This window comes from Melanotaenia boesemani, chromosome 14 (genome assembly GCF_017639745.1).
Source record: "Melanotaenia boesemani isolate fMelBoe1 chromosome 14, fMelBoe1.pri, whole genome shotgun sequence".
Taxonomy (NCBI): Eukaryota; Metazoa; Chordata; class Actinopteri; order Atheriniformes; family Melanotaeniidae; genus Melanotaenia; species Melanotaenia boesemani.
In genome coordinates this window covers 22,741,354-22,746,810 of record NC_055695.1, presented here as the reverse complement: position 1 = coordinate 22,746,810, position 5,457 = coordinate 22,741,354, and the positions used below count along the sequence as shown (strand labels likewise).

The window sequence follows — 5,457 nt, the reverse complement described above, 5'->3', positions numbered from 1 at the left end:
CATTACGTAGCTAGCTACCACGTGACATCGTGTTATCCTCGGCGCATGCGTGGTACTTCACCGCGGTGAAGTTGGTTTTAGGTTGGATATTCGACAGACATTCATCATTTCGTGTTCAATAGCTTCCGTTTCACGCGACCAAAACACGCAATTCGTGACCTTTATTATAGCACAAGATGAGACAAACAAGACACACCCCTTTGATTCATTTTGAAAACTCCTTCTGTTTTTTATAATTTTTTACAGTAAAAATATCAATATTTCTTCAATAGCTTCGACATCATGTCACCGAGGGGCCCCAAACCTCAACTAAATTATTCTACTGAGACACACAAACAAGACAACACCCCTTTTGATTCATTTTGAAAGCTCCTTCTGTTTTTTATAATTTTTTACAGTAAAAATATCAATATTTTTTCAATAGCTTCCACATCATGTCACCGAGGGGCCCCAAACCTCAACTAAAATATTCTACTAAGACACACAAACAAGACACACCCCTTTTGATTAATTTTGAAAGCTCCTTCTGTTTTTTATAATTTTTTACAGTAAAAATATCAATATTTCTTCAATAGCTTCCACAAATTGTGACCAAGGGGCCCCAAACCTCAACTAAAATATTCTACTGAGACACACAAACAAGACACACCCCTTTTGATTTATTTTGAAAGCTCCTTCTGTTTTTTATAATTTTCTTACAGTAAAAATATCAATATTTCTTCAATAGCTTCCACAAATTGTGACCGAGGGGCCCCAAACCTCAACTACATTATTCTACTAAGACACACAAACAAGACACACCCCTTTTGAATCATTTTTAAAGCTCCTTCTGTTTTTCAGCATGTGTCTACCCTTCGCCGAGAGCCGTGGGTAACCGTTGAACCCCACTCGTGATATGGATTGGGGATTGCAATTATTTCCCATGAACGAGGAATTCCCAGTAAGCACGGGTCATAAACTCGAGTTGATTAAGTCCCTGCCCTTTGTACACACTGCCCGTCACTACTACCGATTGGATGGTTTAGTGAGGTCCTCGGATCGGCCCTGCCGGGGTCGGTCACTGTCCTGGCAGAGCGCCGAGAAGACGATCAAATTTGACTATCTAGAGCACAGGTGTCAAACTCCGGTCCTCGAGGGCCGGTATCCTGCAGGTTTTCGCTGTTTCCCTGATCTAACACACCTGACTGAAATTAACGGGTTATTGTGAAGAAGTTGACAAGAAGCTGTTGGATCAATTTGATTTTATTCAGGTGTGTTAAATCAGGGAAACAATGAAAACCTGCAGGATACCGGCCCTCGAGGACCGGAGTTTGACACCCCTGATCTAGAGGAAGTAAAAGTTGTAACAAGGTTTTCGTAGGTGAACCTGCAGAATGATCATTAACGGTTGAGCACCCCACGCGGGGCCTCTCCAACCAGCCGAACCTGCAGAGGGGACGGACCCTGGCTCTCTCCCCGAGAGCCCCAGGGCCCGCCCCCGAGGCTCCGCAGCGGATGGACCGGCGTGACAGGATGGAGGCGTGTGTGCCCGAGCTTTCCTGCGGGCGGAAGAGGGGTCCCTCCAGGGTCCCCCTCTCTCCGCCCCGGTGCCCTTGGGTCCCGTCGCGTCTCCCCTACCTCCTCCGACCCTTCCCCGCTGCAAACTCCACCCTGGTCCGAGCCCCGGCCAGCCCGTCGGACTCCCTGGCTCGGCTCCCTCTCCGGCACAGACCCCTCGCTCCGCAGCACGCGCACTCCCGCCAGCCCGTCCGAGGGCCTGACGGACCTGCCGTCGGGGCGCGCGTGGGAGCGTCGGGGCAGCGTCCACGCAGAGCGGGCCCGGCCTGCGTCCGGCGGAGACCCGGTCAGGGCTCTGCACTCTGAACCTCTCGAACGGTCTCGCCCTGGCCGTCCCGCCGCGCGCCTCCGGGTACCCAACTCTGCTCCATCCTCCGGAGGGAGCCAGGGGGGTTTAATGTCTCCGCCCTGGGGACCGGCGCTTACTCCGTCCTCGACGGGGGGGCCCGGCCCGAGATGCGGAGGGCCTGGGCAGTTCGCTGAACCTGTCCAACCCCCAGTCTCGGAAGCTTGGCCTCCAACCTGAAAACGAAAACTGTACAACTCTTAGCGGTGGATCACTCGGCTCGTGCATCGATCAAGAACGCAGCTAGCTGCGAGAACTAATGTGATTTGCAGGACACATTGATCATCGACACTTTGAACGCACATTGCGGCCCCGGGTTCCTCCCGGGGCTACGCCTGTCTGAGGGTCGCTTTGCCATCAATCGGAGGAGCCTCTCCTCCGTGGCTGGGGCTGTTGCAGGCCGCCTACAGCGCGCCTTCATCCCCCTAAGTTCAGACCTTCCGGGACGCCCGGTGCGGAGCGTTGGGCCCGCCTCTGGCGCGGCCCCCTCCAAGCGTCCTCTCCGCTCCGTCCGACCCACCCTCTCTCCCTCCTTCCCCGGCTCCAGGGAAGGGGCGCCACTCCCGTCGAGCCCCTGGCATGAGTCGGGCGCGGCTGCCGGTGGACCCTCCTGTCTCCGAGCTGACCGCGTTACGCATGCGAACCACAGGGAAAACTCGGCGAGAGCGGACCGCCCTTAGTTAGTGGGGGACTGTGGGGTGCCGGACGGCTGCCAGCGCGCGGGGGGGGGGTGACCCAACCCCTAACCCACTTCGTATACAACCTCAGATCAGACGAGACGACCCGCTGAATTTAAGCATATTACTAAGCGGAGGAAAAGAAACTAACAAGGATTCCCTCAGTAGCGGTGAGCGAAGAGGGAAGAGCCCAGCGCCGAATCCCCGTCCGACTGGCGGGCGAGGGAAATGTGGCGTACAGAAGACCGCTCGCCCGGTGTCGGTCAGGGGCCTGAGTCCTTCTGATGGAGACTCAGCCCGTGGACGGTGTGAGGCCGGTAACGGCCCCCGGCACGGTCTTCTCGGAGTCTGGTTGTTTGGGAATGCAGCCCAAAGCGGGTGGTAAACTCCATCTAAGGCTAAATACCGGCACGAGACCGATAGTTGAAAAGTACCTTAAGGGAAAGTTGAAAAGAACTTTGAAGAGAGAGTTCAAGAGGGTGTGAAACCGTTAAGAGGTAAACGGGTGGGGTCCGCGCAGTCCGCCCGGGGGATTCAACCCGACGGGTCAGGGATGGCCGCCCGGTGCGGAAGGATCCCCGCCGCTTCTCCTCTCGGGGGGCAGGCGGCAGGGACCTCTCCCCGGCGTAGGCTGGCCCTCGCCTGGCGCATTTCCTCCAAGGCGGTGCGCCGCGACCGGCTCCGCGGCGGCCAGGAAGGGCTCGGGGACTCTGGTTGTCCTCCACCCAGCTGGGTGCGGGCCTCCAGCTGCAGCAGGCTGGCTGGGGAGGAGTGTGACTTGGGCCCTGGATGTCCTCCGGAGGCTTGGTGCCTGCTGGATGTCTGCTGGAGGTCATGCGGACCTGACGCAGCAGCAGGCTGGCTGGGTGTGTCTGTGACTGGGGCCCTGGTGGTCCCCCCCCAGCAGGCTGGGTGTCTGCTGGAGCTATTGAAGAAATATTGATATTTTTACTGTAAAAATTTTGTAAAAAAACAGAAGGAGCTTTCAAAATGAATCAAAAAGGGTGTGTCTTGTTTGTGTGTCTTAGTAGAATATTTTAGTTGAGGTTTGGGGCCCCTCGGTCACAATTTGTGGAAACTATTGAAGAAATATTGATATTTTTACTGTAAAAAAATTGTAAAAAACAGAAGGAGCTTTCAAAATGAATCAAAAGGGGTGTGTCTTGTTTGTGTGTCTCAGTAGAATATTTTAGTTGAGGTTTGGGGCCCCTCGGTCTCATGATGTCGAAGCTATTGAAGAAATATTGATATTTTTACTGTAAAAAAATTATAAAAAACAGAAGGAGCTTTCAAAATAAATCAAAAGGGGTGTGTCTTGTTTGTGTGTCTCAGTAGAATAATTTAGTTGAGGTTTGGGGCCCCTCGGTCACAATTTGTGGAAGCTATTGAAGAAATATTGATATTTTTACTGTAAAAAATTTGTAAAAAACAGAAGGAGCTTTCAAAATGAATCAAAAGGGGTTTGTCTTGTTTGTCTCATCTTGTGCTATAATACAGGTCAGGTTTTGTGTGTTTTGGTCACGCGAAACGGAAGCTATTGAACACGGAAATGATGAATGTCTGTCGAATATCCAACCTAAAACCAACTTCACCGCGGTTGTTACTTCAGGGTCGCATTCTGTTCACACTTAATTGTGATTAAGTATTGAAATGATAATGTAAATCATGCAATAAATAAATAAATCTTAAAATTTATACAAGGGATCGGGTTCCCGATGGGTAACGCGCAATAACACCATTTCGTGGGTGGGGAAAAATGTCAGATTAACTTTTATGGGTATTTAGTGCGGGTGAGTCGCGGATGAGAACAGGTTTTTCAAGTAATATGTTATCGCTACTCGGGTCACGGATTTTACATCGTTGGGTGGGGTAACGGGTCGGTTTTGGTAATCATCCTAAGGCGCGTGCGGGTTGGTAAAATTGGAGCCGTGCAGGACTCTGGCGTTCCCCCTTGCTCAATGCACACAGCTTTGCACATAAATTAAAATCTGGGGGGTTAAGCACAATTTCCTTATATTCACTTCCACTACGGCACAAAAAAGTTATTCATTATCATTTCAAACAAAAGTACCACAGTGTTGACTTTGAACTTTTCAAATGATGCATTACAATCGTGTTCACTTAATGAAAATCAACAAACATGATATGATCCAAATCCAGGCTTGTCCTAAGGAATTCCCATTGAGTTGCATACGCACGTCTCCAAAAACACTGTTTACCTGAATATCTTGTTTTACACAATACATGTGTTATATCTACAACATGTTTTAAAAATGTAATGAGTAACAAGATAACACATTTAACCAGTACTAGTACACTGACATTTCAAAATGTTGCAATACTTTTATATTTAGACTTTTTTTGGAAGTTAAGTCAAGATGGATGAATCATAAGAAGTTTGTGGATGCTGTAAATGCAGCTAACCACTAGATGTCACTAGTAGGTCTGTTTTTTTAAGCTTTGAAGCTTTTTTCATTACCAAAACTTCAAAAACTCCACAAGGCTTTATTCGCCCATCTCAAATAAAAACAATTAATGTCCTATTATTAATATTTTTCGTCTGGAAAATGACACGGCCTGGGAGAGATAAACGTGTGAACATGAAAATTTCCTGACGGCTTGAAAAGAAGAAGAAGAAAATGTGACTGAAATTTCAATTTTTATTTGAACCCTGATTATAGACTTTCTGGTAACTCTTCCGCTTAGTCTGTAGACCTTTATTTAAGATAAGTTACGCAATTCCGTAGTTAAACAATTTAAAGTCCTACTTTGGGTAGATGATTTTCATGCTTTGTAGAAATTTTATGGTTACAGCTAATGAAAATGTTGCCTGAGAAGTCCAAATCAGGGTGAAATACCCAACTCTCAGGAAGCGGA

At 49.0% G+C, this 5,457-nt stretch overlaps 1 non-coding gene across 1 annotated transcript; it reads left to right on the top strand.

Moving 5' to 3' along the window:
- The first annotated feature begins 2,098 nt into the window (after nucleotides 1–2,098).
- On the top strand, nucleotides 2,099–2,252 carry LOC121653778. Its single transcript, XR_006012854.1, has one exon. It is a non-coding gene; the product is annotated as a 5.8S ribosomal RNA (ribosomal RNA).
- The last annotated feature ends 3,205 nt before the right edge of the window (nucleotides 2,253–5,457 follow it).